This window comes from Mustela nivalis (genome assembly GCF_964662115.1).
Source record: "Mustela nivalis genome assembly, chromosome: 14".
NCBI lineage: Eukaryota > Metazoa > Chordata > Mammalia > Carnivora > Mustelidae > Mustela > Mustela nivalis.
In genome coordinates, this window is record NC_139033.1 from 31,417,937 (window position 1) to 31,436,640 (window position 18,704).

Consider the following 18,704-nt stretch of genomic DNA (forward strand, 5'->3'; position numbering starts at 1 on the left):
AACAAATCTGCCCCATTTTCTTGCTCTTTCCTTCTGGGATCCCTGTCATGCAACTGTTATGCTTGACAGTGTTCCTGAGTTCCCTAGATCTATTCTCATTTTGTGTATTTTTTTCTCTCTCTCATCTGCTCAGCTTGATTACTTTCCAAGACCCTGTCCTCCAGGTGGCTGATCTGTTCTTCCACTTCCTCTTGTTTGCTATTTATTCCAGGTGGTCTATTTTTATTTCCATTTGGTAAGTCCATTTGCTCTAATTCATTCTTTAAGGCTGCTCTCTGTTGGTGGAGGGTCTCATGGAAGTTTTGCATTCCTTTCTCAATTCCAGTGAGGATCTTTATGAATGTCATTTTAAATTCAGTATCAGACATATTTCTTATCTCCATTTCACTTAGGTATGTTGCTGTGATTTGTTTCTGTTCTTTCATCTGGGACATATTCCTCTGTATCCTCATTCTGTCTATTGCTGTGTCTGTTTCTCTGTGTTAGGAAAATCAGCGACGTCTCCCACACTTGGAAGTAGTGCATTTATGACAAAAAGGTCCCACACTGCAATGTCCCGTTCCCTAAAACCTGCCACTTCAGGGGTGTCTCCTACATGTTGTTACCCCAGAGGTGTCCCTACCATTGTGGTAGAGCTGTATTTGCCTTCACTCCTGCCTGCAATGGCACTCTACCTGCTGTGGGCAGAGTCTGGTCACCGTGGTGTTAGTGGGCCAGTCGGGGGCTGCCCTGGGCTTGAGTTGAGTCAGACCGGGCATCTACCAAAGACGAAGTAGTCCCAAACTGCAGGAACTTTTCCTGTGTGTCCCCTAAGAAGCTTTTGGTGGTGGGCAGGGCCTGCAGGCAGGCTGGTGTGTGGCTGTCTTCCACTCTCCCGGGGTAGGACTCTATGGAGTGGTGCTGGCCCTCCTCTGGGCTGCTCACAAACTGTCAGGCTTGGGGCAGTGCTTTGAAGGATCTTGCTTCGCAGTGGCCTCTTGTCTATGTCAGGCTGCCAAAAGTCCATTCTCCCAGATATCTGGTTGCTCTCCAAGTTATTTATGCCAGTGGGGCATAAATAAACCCCAGATTTGTTTGAAGCGACCCCAGTGGTCGCTTTCTAGGCGACCACGTGGCAAGAGCTGAGCCCGGGGTCCTCCGACTCTGCGATCTCCCTAGGAGCCTTTGCTCCCCTGATCTGCATTTCTTTATAATTTTTCTCTAAATTACACTGAGATTTCACTGTTTCCTCACATATCTTGATTTTTTTATAGGATGTTGAACATTGTGATAATTACATTATCAAGAGTCTAAGTTTTGCATTCTTACTTTAAAAAGGTAAAATAGAGCTGTCTTTTATTAGGCAGTGGAGTTTATTTGTTGGTAGGCTTATTAATTTTAGACTTTGTCAGAATTTATCTACATAGTCTTTATTCCAGGGCTATTTTACCCTTTACAGTAAAGTATGTCCACTCTGGTCTCTCTAATTATTGCCAGTGTTTAACAAAGTGTCTCCATTATTGCTTTGTTGGCACTTGAATGTCTCTAAGCACTTTTGAGAGCTGGGAACAGTTTATCTTACAGCTTCCTGATTATTGCTCTATGCTAGTTTTCCTAGAACTAGCTTGCTTCTAGAATAGAGCCAGGTTGAATAGAATCTTCTAGGACCAGTGTTTGCACAGCTTAGTATTCAGCAAGACTCCAGGTGATCCCAGTAAATATTCATTGATCTCCTTCTCTACATGTAGAGCTCCATTCTCTGTGCCACTGTGCCTCACAGTTACTTGCCACTTTGGTCTCCCCAGTGTCTGATCTCTAGCTTTTCAAGGCAACAAATTTCTGTGATCTCCTGGAGTTCTCCCTTCCTATACTAGAGCCCAGAAAGCAAATTCACAGTGAAAGCCAAGGCCAATCAGAAGACTCACTTTGTTTCCCTCCACTCAGAGTCAGAGCCTGGTTCTGTTATTCAGTATCTGAAAGCAATTATTTATATATTTCATTCTGCTTTCTAGTTGTTACTGTGGGATAGAAATTCCAGCATCCATTACTCCTCATTAGGTTTTGAAAGTGATGAGACTCAAAAAAGTTGGAAGATAATTTCAGAAGAAATCCATTTCCAAAATGAAAAAAAAAAAAAAAGAAAAGAAAAGTCAATATTGGAGGTGATAAGGATGAGGTATATAGGAATAATATTATTGAGGCTGAATTTCACTTTTTTAAATTTCCTGTATATAGTCACATTTCCGTCTTAAGAAAACCTTTCTTAATGAGGCTGTAAGATGCTAAGTTCTCATGTGCCACTGAAGAATGACAAAGTAAATGGAATCAGCAAATATTGAGAACCATAAAGGAAATGCTCAAAGGAAAAGGAAATGTAATAACATAATGCCACAATTATTTTTGGCTTTTTAATATAGAAAAAGCAGGTAAAATTATAATGAATAAGGTCTATATAATGGTTGGAAGGATAAGAAGAAAAGAAATTTGAAAGTATCTTTGATTTAGGAGACACAAATCAAATGTAATTGAAAATCAAAATTTCTGAGTGTAATCTTTATAGAGCTATAAGATTCAGTTTAATTAGATTGTTTTCTATGTAGGGGAAGGGGCATGCAATAACTTGTTGGAGAATCCAGGTAACTTCTGCCACATCCTTCCACATAACTCCCTGTAACTGTTGTTTTATTTAATGTGTTGTAGTAGTGCCCTTTGCTTTAAAAATTCTTAAGCACAAGAAAACTAAAAGGTATGAGCAATTAAAATATTTAAATACACAATATGAAACACAATATGAAAATTATAAAAGATATGAAACTCAGCAGATGGCGCTCCTTTTGTGGAGAACATTTTCTCCAGCACTTAGGGAGGTGTTGATCCATGACAACGGTCTTTGTTGCAACAGCAAGATGCAAAGCCAAAGCAAAGTCCTTGAAATGTGGCTCCTACAGCTCAAGATTCTTAGCTCCTCCAACCCCTTTCGTGTCTTAGGAGTTCACTACTATCTCTGAAAATAAGCACTGCCAAAAGCTGAACATGAAGAAATAATTTCATAAAACATGTTTGTGATTCTCACTCATTATCATCTTGAAAAGACATCATTCGTGAAACACTCACTTTAAAATCATGCACATCGTCTTTTCCTTTCTCTCCAATAGTTTAATGTCTAGTATGGCACTTATAAGATATATGAACAAACAAAAATCTGTTAAGAACCAAAGAACAGAATCTGAAAAAGGAAATTTCCAGTGGGGAAGACTGACAGAGGAAAACATGCAGACTGAACTAGTGAGTAGAGTTTTTAAAAATTGAAAGTGAAAAAAAAAAAAAAGAGGGCAGAGAAAATAAAAGCCTGCTAACAAATAAGGAGGGACATAAAAATCAATGAGCCATTGATAATGGGTTTTATATGGCTCTATTTTTTAAAGAGAAAAATGAAGAAAAGAAATTTGGGAAATTGGTAAATAATGACAGCCTGGTTAAAGTTGTTATTGATGAATTGTAGGTAAGTGGATGCTGGTCACGGGGACTGAATAAATAGCTCACCATACAGTTGGAGAGGAGTGTCTAATGAGGTACTATTAGGATAGATCATCATCCTTTTCCAATTCAGCATTATTCTTAATGACATAGAAGGAGTAACTAATACATGACAGAGGACTGCATAAGAGTTGAGTCAGTTGCTGCTGGAAATATTGCAAACAGGAAAGAACCATAAGCCCAATGGATTTAATAAAAGCAAGTATAAGTATATAAGCCAAAATTATCTCTGCCAAACAAATAAAAAAGACAGCCAAGAAAATTAACAGAAGAAGAAGGAAAACAAATACAACCCCACTGATATTCACATATAATGTGTTAACTAGTTGTGTACACATCTCCTTTGTCCTTAGACTCTACACAGAATAGACCCTGTACAAACACTGAATGTGTATCCCCAGATATGAGAATAGTGATATCCCTGCAGATAGGGCATCTGCTCCAGACAAATGCAGGTCCAGCCCTCAGCTCTAGATAGTTCTGGATCATACACTTAGCTGTTATTAAATAAAGTATCTAATTAATCGAGGGAACCCTAGAGCTCTGTAAGATTCTTTAAGTAGTACAAATTGGAAGAGAAATTACCTAAGGAAAACCACCCAGAGATGAAGAAAGTTAGAGAAAGTGGTGGCAAGAAAGTAAGTAGATGACAGTTTCAAGAAGGAGGTGGTAACTTGTGCCAGGTGATACAGAAAGGTCAAATAAGATAGGAAAGAAATGTTGGTATTGAATTTGGCAATTAGGATGTCATCTATGAGAATTGACAGATAGCCTTTGTTCATGGCTGGAGCAGAGTCTGGATAGCTGTGATGGATGAGTGCTTGGTTGTTAGGAAAATAGAGCAGACTATTTTTTCAAGAAGGTGAGCCCTGATGAGAAAAAAAGTGAAATAGGATGGCAACAGAAGAAAGACATAAAGGATAAAAAATGATGTTTTAAAATCAAAGCTTTTGTCAAAAGTTAAGAGTTAGTAGACAGGGAAGAAAGAGTTTATTAAACTCCTATTAATTTTTCCTGACTCAGATCAAAAGCCAGCCCCTTTGTCAATTTTTCTGATGGCTCCCAACTCCACCCCCGGCTAATGGAGGGTCTTCTCCTTTTGCTGTGCCTTCTCTGCGGTGGCATATCACTTTGTCCAAACCTCAGTCCTAACACTCTCCGTAGTGTATCCTAGTTCTTTTATCTACTCCACCAGATTGAATGTCTTCAGGGCAGGCAAGACTGCAATCTCCTTTTCTATCAAAGTGGATGTACATTATGTTTGAGTAATAAAGTTGTCATAATAAATGAAAAAAATTTAAAAAGAGTCAGTACTGTTTTCTAGACCATACAGAACTTTTGGTTAAAATGTCAACTCAAAACAAGGATGTGGAGTCTGGCAAAGCAATAACAAGAAACAAGCTGAAGAATCAGTAGGGCTTAAGATTGGAAACATAAAACTGAAAATGTGAATCCAAGATTAAGAAGGGAGCCACAGTGATGAGTAGACTAAAGCAAACGACCAAAAACATTATCGTATAAAACACTGAATCAAGGATCTGGAGGATAGAAGCTAAATCATAAAGAGAACTTTTAAAATTCTGGACCTTCATTTCCTTCTCACATCAAAACTCCCTAAATATATAAGGGAATGGTTCACAGGCCAACAATTGATATAATTCCATTTCCAGTCGAAAGAGCTAAAAGAAATTTGCTTCTTTAAATATTGATATAACTTGAAAGAGAAGTGGTGATTTACTGAGAACCTCTTTCCAGTGGTTTAAAAGGGGAGAGTTAAAGTCATATGGAGCACATAAATGGAGAAGATTTTATTTGAAAAGACAAAGTTGGTAATGCTAGGAACAAAAAAAGACATCTGCAAAGTGGTTAAGATCAAGATGTTTAAGAGTGGGCTTAATGTAAGACCTTGGGATCTTTTCCATCCTGTATCATGTGAAGTAGTGGGCAATGAAGGATTTAAGATCTCTGCTAGCATGAGAATGCTTGACAGACTGTAGTGTCGTCAACATGACATGTTTATGACCCTGAAGTCATATGCGGTCTGACTTCAAGTTCCTTAGGCTTTTATCATCCTTATGGTGCAATAGACATAATTTGAAAATTAATGGTGCCAAAGTACAGATCAACCATACCACCAACTGAGCTGATGATCAAAATCAACCACAGTTAGGGGTTGTATACAGTCCACTTACGAATGAGTTCCCCTAACATGCTACTTGAACTATTACCAAAAAAAGTGAGATCGTAAATCTTGTTGGCCACTCTGGCTAACGTTAAAAATAATCTGACAAAAAATTGTAGATGTGTGGTATATAGGAACAAAGACCTTGAAACTTCAACTTTTAACTCTATTTTACAATGTGTAACAAGCTAAGTGTCTTAGTGCAGGCTGCTATAACAAATTACTGGGTGGCTCAAAAGCAACAGAAATTGATTTCTCATACTTCTGGAGGGTAGAAACCTGAGGACAAGGTTTTGGTGAAGGCTTCCTCCAGTCTGCAGACTGCTGACTTCTTATAGCCTTTCATGAAGGAAAGGAGAGCTCTCTGGGGTCTCTTTTATAAAGACACTCATCTCATTCATGAGGGCTCTACCCTTAGGACCTGATGTCCCCCAAATGGCCCTACTCCCTCCTACTGTATGTTGTTTTGTTTTTTTATGGATAAAGACACAGGACAGTATTCTGAAGGGTCCCATGGTCTAGTCTCCTATCATCAGGGAATGTTTGCCTCCTATAGGTGTTACATGATGTGAATTTAAGGAAAGAAGATTCTGTTAGCGATAAGGCTTACAAAGGATCCTGCCACATTCTCAAAAATCTCATGCCACATGGAAACTTATTACATTTTTTTCATCATGTAGGTTCAGTAATTTCAGGATGATATTTAAAAATGTGGGCAAACATAGTAAGCAGCATGTCACGGTTGAAAGTTAATTGTTAATGAAACATAAGGATTAACTTTGTTTTTGTTAAATTATAGGGAAAGAAAAAAAAAGAATCTTACTCATTGTCAGAACTGCAAAATTGTAATCATTTTAACAAGTGAAATTTTCTCTTGGATTTTTCATTACTTACTAGTCAAACAAATTTTCATCTGAGTATTCCTTGATGTAGAGGTTGCTTAGTGTTACAGATGGAATGTTTGCATTCCCCTGAAATGCGTATGTTGAATCTTAACCCACAGTGTGATGGTAGGAGCTAGATTTTCCTGGAGTTTGCTGTACTGATTGTGGGAAAACTGGCAAATAGCATTGCATTAGGATTGGTTTCCTGGTATCAGTAATTGTACCGTGGTAACATAAGATGCTCAGATTAGGAGAAGCTGGATGAATGATCTATAAAAATGGCAACTCTCTAGTAAGCCCAAAATATTTAAAAATAAACTGTTAAAATGAGTGTTACACACACAAAATTACTCATGCAGTTACTCATATGTTAGAAGCATGACAACAGCATAGAACGTGTGCCTGTCTAGAGGGAAACAGGTGAGAGGGACATCTCCAGTGACGTAACAGGTGCTGTTCCCTGAGCCAGCACCCAAAGCCACCAGGCTAGAATGCGGGGAGGCATGGCTTTGGCAGGCAAGCTAATTTATATATTTTTTTTATTATTGATTGATTTTGTTTGTTTGTTTGTTTTGTCAGAGAAACAACTTTTTCTCATCTGTTCTTTATGCTCTGCTTTCTATATTGGTAAGACTGGCCAGATCTGGTTCCCTTGTTCTCTTCTCCTGTTCCTCTTTACTCAGAAAACATGACTTTTTTTTTTTTTTTTCTGACTGACCCTCCTAAATCTCACATGTTCAAGTCTCTTCCTTTCACCATTATTATCCCCTTTACTCTGGTTTCTGCCATTCCAAAGTGACTCTCAGACTATCTCAGACAGGCTGTGAATATCATCACTGGGCAGACTGCCGCTGTCACTAGTACGTCTATAATGGCTTTGTGAGCCAACTGAGAGACACAAGCATTCTTTCTTTAGTCTCAGCAACATGAGTACAGTTTAGCTCGGAATCTGCAGGTTGATTAATACTTAAAGGGTCAGAACAGAAATAGCAAATGTTTTAACTTTTGTCAGTCTAAGAGCTTCACACTTGCTACCTGTGAGGTAGGTAACATCCCCGCCCTCATCCTAGAGACAGGGATGCTGGGGCGCAGACATGTCGGCGATTTGTCCCAAGTCACAGAGCTATCCAGTCCTAGATTCTTAGGATTTGAGCTCAGTCCTGAGTCTGACTTCGTGTCCATGAGCTACTCAGTTTCTATTGTCCAATGTTGTATACTGTTTCTGAAGTAGAATGGAAGCATAAGCTCCTGTACTCTAAACATGATATTTTCCTATTGAATTGTTTTAAAAGTCTACAACAGTATAAAGAAAAACATGTTGAATGTTTGTAGGTTTAACGGAGCACCTGAGGAAGGCCCTCTTTTTCACAATATTGTGGATTTTGTTTCTTGTTGAAAGATAGAGATTTGGGTCAAGCCTAAGAAAGGAGTGGATGTGGTAGGAAGAGAGGAGGGCACATTCTCTGAGGCAGAAGCTGTGCTCTCTGACCACTGGAAAATGGAAAAGAATACAAATAATACAGTTAAGCCTTAGAACAAGCAAATTCCAAATTCCGGCAAGAGACAGCTTCACCCTGAAGAACCTCTGAAGGAGGAGCTGTGGAGCTCCACGCCCCCAAGAGGCAGGCTTGGTTGGGGGAGTCCAGGGGATATCACCACTCTGGAGGAAGGAGTTTCCAGCAAAGGACTGCAGCCTCCGCCATGACGGGCTCTCTTCCCATCTTGCCATTGTTTGTGGACACCAAGGGAAGACAGACATGCATCGTAAAGCCTGGATCACCACTCTCAGGCTTGGATTTCCATCCTGAAGTAAAAGACAAAACAGTCAGACTCATGTCAGAGCAGAATATATGCAGAAGTCTGGACCCTGCACTTTCCTCTCATCTCTCCTGTCAGTGTGTCACAACATTTGAATTTGTTTGTTTTCCTTTGATCCACTTTTTGCATAAATCCTTCACAGGGGGCTCTTATGAGAAACTGTGACAGAGGAAGTTGTTATCTCTAATGGCTCTGAAAGTTGTTAACTTTAATGGATTAGAACTGGAGGCGTTTTCAACTCGGTGATTTCCAGGTAGCGGGGGAACTGGGAACCAAGCAAAAGACTTTTTAGGTTCTGGCTGGAACTTCAGAGTTCAAATCACTTTAATGCCATTTGGTCAGATCTACTAAAAGAATAATCCAAGCACAAATCCTGCCATTGCCAGGCGCTCCGAGACTCACTGGCAGATTGACTCATCTATTTTTAAGTAGGTTCAGGTTTAGGTACTCTGATGGCAAATCAGAATGATTTTGTCCCATTGCATGAACACTGTTTGTATCATTTTATTTTATTCTAAAAAATTAACAAAATGGATTTTTCTGAATACACAGTTATTCACCCCAATTCTGTGGTGCCTGAGGCAAACTCCCCACAGACAGGCATGGTTCTACAGTTGTCCCCTTCCCTCTTGATTTCGTCCAGGAGTGCTCTGGTCACACGCTCTGCCAGCTGTGCTTGACTTTGATTCCCAGTAAAGGATTCTCAAAGGATTGTGTCAACATTTTTAAGAGAAATGGATTTTCCTGGGTGCAGGACAATAACAGAGTATAACAAATTCTTTTCTGAAAAAAAGGAACTTCCGTTTATCCTGAGGTAGGAAAATGGGTGACTTCTGAGGACAGGAGAAGGTAGTTCCTCTGGTCCTGAGATTGCTGGGGTGCAAAGATGAGGAAGAGGAGCCACTTTTCGATCCAGTCTTTGGCCAACACCACAAACCCACCAAATGCAACCCTGCTGTGTTTTAGCGACCCTGCAGCCTCCTTAACCATCCTTGCCTTGACTCCCTTCCTCTGGGAAGGCAAGGGTACTAGTCGAAAGGATGGGTTTATGAGCCTTGGGGTGGATGGCTGTGGGTAGACATGAGGCTGAGCTCTCTGAAGTCCGACATTCCCCTGATCCTTGCTGCCAGCCTGGCCAGTCCATGTACCCCTGTCTGAAGAAACAAACTGTGGTTTAAACCACCCCGTCCATGGTACTTTTTACAGCAGTCCCAACAACTAGTACAACAGCACTGAGTACAACCATAAATTCTAGCAATGTGAAAGCAAAATGTTTTCACACAAGAATATCTCTGAATCTGCTCTACAAGCACAAAAGTTGGATTGATTCCTTCCTTTATTGCTTCAAGTGCGCTGAGAAGTCTCACAGGGGCTGGAAAGAGCAAAGAGCAACATCCAAAGCAGTCCCCTGACTTGCTCTCAGGGACCATCTCACCCCAGCGGTACTAACACAAATGGCTTCCCTTCCTCCAGAGATTTCAGGAAGTGCAAAGTTCCACTAGGGCCACAAAACAGGCATCTTAGGGGCTCCTCCACTGGCCTCTGTTGTTTTCCCTTTGTAAGTTGTTGCCTTGGGAATTGAGAAAGTATTTACTCTGAATTTTTAACTCTACATTTACTGCTTTTTTAAAGAAGCTATTGGGCAGCTCCGACAGTTTGTGACAAAAACATCACATGAAGCCCTCATTCATGTCAAGAAAAGAGTGATGTATTAAAAAAATAATCACCCTTTAAACAATACATCCTTATCAAGATTCTTGGTAATTTCGTGGCATAGTAATAACATACTAAAAATTTAATCACTATTTGGGGAACATAAAAATGAAGCTATATTCAATTACTTCATTCCTAATGTCATAAAGTAAATGTACTTATAATGAAAGGAACATTGGATAATAAGTTAGGAAACCATGACTTTTGTCTCAGTTCTACTGCAGTTTTCCTTGAAACTTAGGCAAGTAGCTTGACCTTTTTTTATTCTCAGGAGACTCATTTGTGTAAAGGATAAATTGTAAATAATCATGAGGTTCCCTTACTGCTTTAAAAGGTTTATATTGCCACACTTATGCATGTAGTGACATTATTGAATACCAGATAGTTCATTTATAGTAGGAGTCTCCCCTCCTGTTTATCACACAGAGAGGGCAGGATTTACTCTGGCAGATCATTCCTCAAATAACACACCCTTCTGATCAGAAGGAAAACCCCATAGTGGAAAAAAAGTTTATACCTGAGGGGTGGCATATATGCTGAGTGTCCTTCACAGGACAGTGGCAATCAATGTGTGTATCTACCGAGTCTTTATCATTCATTCACTGATTCATGCACACACTCATTTACTCATCCAACAGGCATTTATTGAACAGCTACTGTCTATGAACTTGAACAATCAGTGACCTGGATCTCACTAATTTGAGACCAAAGGACTTGAAGATGTTATTCCTTACCATAAAGATTAACAGAACAGTCAAGGGTAAAGGAATAGGGGAAGGATCGGCTGAGTAGCTGAGTCTGAGTAACTGGTAGACAGTTCCGCGTCTTAGAACAAAACTGAATGTATCCATAGGTATATGCCTTAAATACATGATACCTGAAAGTTGGTTTGTTCAAAACTAGTGCTGGGCACTGGGGTTAGATTGCATATCTAGCAGAGGTCCACCACCTGAGATATGTGGGAGGGAGGGATGCAGAAATCGGCAACTGAACAAAGAAGATGTCTTAGGGAACATGACGATAACATCTTGTGTTGGAGGTTTCTGTGGCAGATAGATAATTCAAGAGAGAAGGTAACAAGACTAGTCTTGGATTAAAGAGTTATACACCTGTGGGATCAAGAGGGAAGACCTCTTAATGGTTAATTAGAACTTCGAGTAAAGAGTAGCATTTTTCCTGGAGCTTGACTCGAATAGGTTTTGACAAGTGCGAGAGGGGAGGTGATTGTCCCTGTGAAGGTAAGTGTGCTGTGTAGGGGCAATCATGGTGGCCCACAGTGAGGTTATTGGAAAGTTAACACATTTACTTACTGAAAGGGCAAGAGAAATGTTAGCTAAAGCTAGAAGCACAGGCTTGAAGAAGGCACTGGAGAAATGATTAGATAGTGTAGTTTTATGTAGGCCAATCAGAAAGATTTTCAATGATGATAATATTTCATAGTATAAAATACTGAAAAATAATCAAATAGGTTAAGGACTGAGAATAAGCCACACAATGTCATTTAAAGAAGCATGTCTCTTGAGATAAATTGTGCATTTTTATTCATTGGAAAATGATGATAACTTAACCATATTATATAAGATAATACTTCCACTGCAGTTTCCATGATATTTACAGAGAATAGTATTGATGAATTCTAAGTTTTACTTCAGTTGTGCATAATAATATTTCCAATTCCTATACTCCTTGATTGATTTTGATCTCGACCTATACCTAATCAATTATTGCTTTAGGACTGTGACCCTGCCTACCTCCAGCATAGCCTTAGCTTTGCCTCTATCCCTACTTCACACACATCCTATGTTCCATTAATTAAAAAGTAGCTATTATTCCCCAAACCTACTTCTCTCTTTCATATCTCCATGCTCCTCTACCTGACATACATGTCCCAAACTCTAAGTCTTATATCAAGTTGAGCATCACCTACCTTGAATGCTTTTCTAAACTCATATGCCTCAAATACCAGATAAATAAATGTATTTCCTTAACACTTTTAATACAAATTCTGTCAAATGGTTCTTCTGCCTCTATTGATATGGTTGTTATTCTTTCTCTTTTGATATATGTCCTTTTCATTCATTTGCAAATATTAAACCACTCTTGCATCCCAGGAATAAATCCCAATGAGCATGGTGAATGATTTTTTCAATGTATTTGTGGTTTCAACTTGCTAGTATAAGGTATTATCATTAGTTTCATAATACAGGTTTATCTAGGTGTATCTAGGTGTATGTAAAACCTAAGTTTACACTAGGCCTTAAAGCTACTTAACTAATAATATATACCAATTATCTAAGGGGATTAGAGTTAACTGTATCTGCCAAAATTTATTACTGACTCAGTAAATTACCTTACTCATACTATTACTATAAAAGAGTACCTCCCTCCTTACAAAGAGTCCAAGTATGCTTAACTGCTCCTTGTGGCAGGTGACTTTGTAGAATTAGTCACAGTCTTTTGGCATGTGCTTGTGCATTATCTTCCTCACGTGATGAGAAGGCAATTTTATTTATCTTTTGAAAGCTATCTAAAAATCCATTGTGGGAGTCAGCTCAGTGAGTTGTGTTACCTGTCCTATGTTCCCAAGACACCTGTTGCCAAAGAGCTAATAATGTGTGCAAATTTGTGCATGGTGCTGCTCCTTAAACCACCTTCAAAGTAGACTTTTCTTTTCACGGGAGACAGGTAATCAGCATATCAGCGGCCCAACTCTGGAATTCTAGAATAACTTTGAGTCAACATGGGAAATTTGGAGAAAATGTTTGCAGCAATGCCACAAACACACATACAACTCAATATGCAAATGTAAGTTGTTTTCCTTTTTTAATAATACGCTTATTAGATTTCCTCTTGGACTAATATTTGAAAGTAATAAAAGACAATAATAAATTCCTTTGAAATCTCCAACCAGCCTTACAACTTTCTTCTTCTATAAGATGTATATGCAAAAAGGGAGAGAGAGGATTTTTATTAATAAAAAATGTAGAATGAATTCATGAGCAAAAGAAAAGCAAATCTTCATTTCTTATCATTGCTTACTTTGCCTACTGTTTATTATTCACAAAGAGCCCACCAAGTACCTCAAGCACTTGATTCCTAAACTCCAGGAAAGAATCAGAAGGCATTGCCATACTCCCCATTATTAGATAACAAGAAGCAACATTAAAATAAACAAATAAAAAATCTAAAAAAATCTACTCTCTCCATCAGGAGGCTCTTGCTCCAATCCAGATTCTTCCACAAAGTATCTGTGTGCCCTCAAACACATTATTTCTCTCTCAGACCCCTTGTCTAGACATTAAACTATAATAGTTCTATATTTTCTTTGGATTCCCAAACCCTACCTAATCTCAAATTTATGGGCATCCTTAAATCTAATAAAATTTACCCCTTTTCTTATCAGACAATTTCTTGAATATGAAATCATCTGGAACAAATGTTCCTGAAAGATTCTTCTCCAAGAACCGTCTCTAATCTTGAATTCCCATCCTCCCAAATCTCCCATGATTTTATACCTATCATTTCTACTCTGGTTGCAAGAAATTTAAAGATTCTTGATCCCTTTCTTCCTTTTCTATCAACTTCTGCTGGCCTTTCTTCCCTCCCTTCCCATCTAGAAAGCAGGATCAATCATCAATTCTACTTCTTTCCCCTCTGGTCTCTCAGTTACCTTGTTTTACAGCACTTTCCTAGTAAAACTCTAAATCAGGATCAGTCAACGCCTGCCTTAACATTCGTGGTTGGAGATGGCTAAGGATTATTGGAGGATGTTACCCAACCATGCAGGTTGTTTCCCTAAGACGTTTGTGTCTTCATTCCAATGACTTGTAAACACTATCTTTCTCTCTTCCATTCCCTTCTATGAATATTCCAAGCTCTCACAGATGTCTTACTTAATGCTGGAACCCCTTGCCTATGATTATCAGCAAGAAACTTACTTCTTTCTTTTTTTAGGGTTTCTTTTTTTGTAATTTATTTTTTATTTATTTTCAGCATAACAGTATTCATTATTTTTGTTCCACACCCAGTGCTTCATGCAATCCATGCCCTCTATAATACCCACCACCTTGTACCCCACCTCCCACCCCCCGCCCCTTCAAAACCCTCAGATTGTTTTTCAGAGTCCATAGTCTTTCATGGTTCACCTCCCCTTCCAATTTCCCCCAACTCCCTTCTCCTCTCTATCTCCCCATGTCCTCCATGCTATTCGTTATGCTCCACAAATAAGTGAAACCATATGATAATTGATTCTCTCTGCTTGACTTATTTCACTCAGCATAATCTCTTCCAGTCCTGTCCATATTGCTACAAAAGTTGGGTATTCTCTTATTAAATTAAAAAAAAGAGAGAGAGACTAGTAGTGCCAATTTACATTGGGTAGGCTGTGCCCTTCCTACTAGCCAATCTACATCCACACCTAAGACCATCATAGTCCTCTGGCCTCTCTTGGCCCCTCCAGTTCAGCTCTTTATTCCACCCCTGAAAGATGTTGTCCAGAATGTTTTTCCTACCGTCGTTGCTCTCTCTACTACACCTTCACCATTCTCCTTTCTGCTTCTTCCTCTTAGCCTCTAAATGTACCTAAGCCTCCCCTGGCATCTCCCAGCCAGCTGCTGCCCCATGTATGACTCGCTGTCCTCTGCAGTTAATGAAAGTGTTGTTGCCACACTTGACCAAACCCATTCAGCGCTCCAGGACCCTGCATCCTGCCTACTTCTCTCTCCAGTGTCCTGGAACTGGTTTGGTAGTCATTGGTGGTCTCCTAATTTTGATTCCAATGAAAATGGTCATTTCTGAGTTTGCTGAGCTTCTCTGCTGCTTTTGGGAATTCTGCTTACTTTCTCATTCTTCACACTCTCTAATCTCTTGGTTTGTGTCATACCATACTATGCTTTTTTGGAGAGTGATCTCTCTGACATTTTATTCTCTCTATAAAATCATCCCACTTTCTATAAGTGTTCCAAGTTCTTGTTGTCAGTGTTAGTCTTTGTGCCTTGGTTGTTTTGGCTTTATATGTTATCCTGGGCTATCTCATTTATTTCTAAGGCTTAAATTTATTTCTAAGGCTCAGACACACTGAGAACTCCCAAATGTATTTTTCCTTCATATACTTCTCCAGCAAGCTTTATACTGAGACCAATATCCAGGATATATTCTTCTAGGTATCTCACATAGACACCAACATTTATCAGATGAAATGTTAATTTCTGATATTTCTCCACTGATTTCCTCTAATGTCTCTTTATCACACAGTCTTTTGTATTTTCTCACTTTTTAAATATAATCAAAATTATTTTTCCTGAATTTTTCCTATTAAATATGTTTCTAAATAAGAAGTTTAACATAGGATACGAATTTCCCCCAACTCCCTTCTCCTCTCTATCTCCCCATGTCCTCCATGCTATTTGTTATGCTCCACAAATAAGTGAAACCATATGATAATTGATTCTCTCTGCTTGACTTATTTCACTCGGCATAATCTCTTCCAGTCCTGTCCATGTTGCTACAAAAGTTGGGTATTCTCTTATTAAATTAAAAAAATAAAAAGAGACTACTAGTGCCAATTTACATTGGGTAGGCTGTGCCTTTCCTACAAGCCAATCTACATCCACACCTAAGACCATCATAGTCCTCTGGCTATAGTGTGCATTTCAAATTAGTTTCCTGGTCTCTGCTTTTGTCCCCCTCAAATCTATCCTATATATAGTTGCCAGAGAAAAGTAAAACCTATATGCATAGATATTTATCCCTATTATTATGATAATCTGTATATATTTCTGTCTTATAGCTAGAAAACATACATGTCAAGGTAAGAAATCAGGCTTTATTCATGTTTGCATTATTAGCAGAATATCAGACACATAACAGAAAGAAAAAGCAACAGGAATATGTTGAAGGACAGATAGCAATGTGATTTTTCTTAAAAGAGTATTTAATTTATCCTTCGGAGGGGAGAAAGATATAATCTCCATATATTCAATTTACTGTATTCATCTAGTAAATGTCAGTTGAGTACCTATCTTATAGTAGACTCTAGCTATTCATCGGGGAAGGGCATAATCTATGTTTTTGAAGTTTAAGGTCTTGATAGAGGATACAAATAAAAACAGGTGTCATGGAGAAAATATAAGCAATGGATTATAAGAAAAGTTGTAGAAAGCAGTTGCCATGTTAAACATTGCAGAGAGAATACCTTTCTTTGACATTTGACCAAAAAAATTCTAAATAAGATGATGAAGAGACAAGCCAACTTAAACAAATATTTGAGAACATGTTATAGGAAAGGGAGTAAGAAGTACTATGATCCCAACAATGGCATTTTCCAGTGAAATTGAGGAAAATCCCGGAGACCATTGTGGTTAGAGCAGATTTAGTGAGGGACTGGAGATACGTGACCAAGGCAAATGGCCTTATAATCAATGTTTCAGAGTTTTAGGACAATAGAGGGCTTGCAGCCTGTAATTGGCAGTGAGGACAAAGAGAACACTTAGCCAGATTCAAGCCCACTGGGATGAGGGCTGATGGAGACAAAACAGCTTCTGCGTGAGTACCAGTGAAGGAAGCCACATCCTTACAGGAGATTTAAGTTTCATTGAGAGTGGATGGAAGGTAATTTTTAAGAAGAGAGTAGGGAGTTTTATTTATGATGGACCATAAATTCCAGAGGGCTCACTAGAGAGGTTTTAGGAGTTATGGAAGATGGAAGAAAGAGACATAATAAAGGGTATGCAAAGACATACAGTGATTAAAATGTGTGCAGTGAGGGAAACCTGGAAGCCTGGGACTCCCCGTGGTGATTGACACAAACAGGTAATGGGCTTAATGACATTAGTTCTAGCTGGTCTCAGACTAGGCAGGGTTAGTGGGGCTGTGGGACTCGGGCTAGGTTTGAGGATAATGTTCTGAAGGCTCAAATGGGAAGGTTTTATCCTGAATGTGTGGTCTTAATCCCTGCAGACCCCTATGGACTTGTTGTTGATAATTTGGGGAGGAAAAAAGTGTATATTTTGTTTAAGTATAAAGAGGAATAAAATATTCTTGTGTTCAGGATAAAAATTTCATATAAAATAAATTTATACTTTAAAATGTCTAATGATTTATTTAGAAGTCTAAGAAACACTTTAATTAAATTCATGTACTTGTTATAAGTGCTGAATTATTTCAAGGGTATTTCGGCTGCCTAAAACATATATATTTCCCCTTGCCTGCTAGAATTTCCACTCTTGAATCCATTCTCTCAATTTAAGTCACGTTCTCAGAAAAGAGAAGACCTCTATCATTTACTCAGTGGAGGCAAATTGTCCAGGTCCTCCAATAAGATGTCAAGATGATTAGATGTGCAAGAGATTATTGGGAGAAATGCCTGTGAGGGAAAATGAGAAGGCGGCCAGAGGAGGATGGGAAGCTATCAGCCTAGTGCAGCTCTCCCCCGCCGTGATGGAGAGGGATAGAAGGAAAGTCGGAGCCTGCAGAACAGTTTGAAGACATTCTCCCGAGACTTATGAGAATTCTCAAACCAAAGTCTCTAGCCAGAGGAGCTATGTGTCTCATAAGAAAGAATCGGCCTTAGTGTCATTGCTGCATTGTGTCATTGGTTGGAAGCAATCAACAGGAATGTCCACCTTGGTGTGGTGCAAAGGATTCAGCAGGACCTGCTGAATCCTGCAGCAAAGGATTCAGAGGACCCCAATGAGGACTTCAGTCACTCGTGGCGACTGCAGTAGGAAACAGAAGAGGCACACTCTCTCCTCTGCTACAGTAAGTGAGTAGACATTTTCCAAATAAGTTCAGTGAAGAATTGTGCATGAGGGGCATGAGATAATGCTGCGAAGACAAGTATTGACATACAAGAGGGCATCCTGAAATCAGAAAGAATCCATTGAGCAAAGAATGGTGTTGAGGTGAATTTGTGCCCCGTCCACATTCATTGGGTGAAGGCTTAACCCACATTACTGTACGAGGTGATTGTATTTGGAGATAGGGCCTTTAAAGAGGTGATTAAGTTAAAATGAGGCCTCCAGGGCAGGCTGTGATCCAATCTGACTGGTGTCCTTGTAAGGAGAGGAGTTGTGGACACAGAGAGAGACACCGGTGATGTTTCCACACAGAGGAAGAACTGTGAGGACACAGCCAGAAGGCGGCCATCTGTAAGTCAAGCAGAGATGCCTCAGGAGAACCCAGACCTGCCAACACCTTGGTCTCAGAGTTTCAGACTCTAAAACTGTGAGAAAATCAATGTCTTTTGTTTAAGCTACCCAGTCTGTGGCATTTTGCTACAGCAGCCCTCGCAAATTAATACAGATGTTTCAACAGTTAGAGCTCTGAACGATGGAATGCCTAACCCATGGCCTAAGAAGCCATTGTCACTGGAGCTGCTGGAATTTTTCTTTTCTTTCTTTCATTTACCAGGGTAAGTGTCTGAGGAAGTATTATCTGAGTCAGCTTAAAGTTGAGGCTCTACCCCTGCGAAGGTCTAAGTAGTTCTTCTGCTTTTATTCTAAGCAGAGAGAAACACAAGAGCAGAGGCTCTGAGTCAGGAAGACTGGATGAGCACCCGTCAGGCTGTTGCAGGAAGAATTCCTATGGTGCAC

At 39.3% G+C, this 18,704-nt stretch overlaps 1 long non-coding RNA gene across 3 annotated transcripts in view; it reads left to right on the plus strand.

The window, feature by feature from the left end:
* Positions 1 to 18,704, plus strand: part of LOC309848011 — a 105,886-nt gene that overhangs the window by 16,975 nt on the left and 70,207 nt on the right. For 2 of the 3 annotated variants that reach the window (XR_014302788.1, XR_014302789.1), the window contains exon 3: positions 12,799 to 12,918. This is a non-coding gene — a long non-coding RNA (uncharacterized lncRNA). Of the gene's footprint in view, positions 1 to 12,794; positions 12,919 to 18,704 lie in introns of all 3 variants that reach the window. The other variant, XR_014302787.1, reaches the window with a different exon arrangement.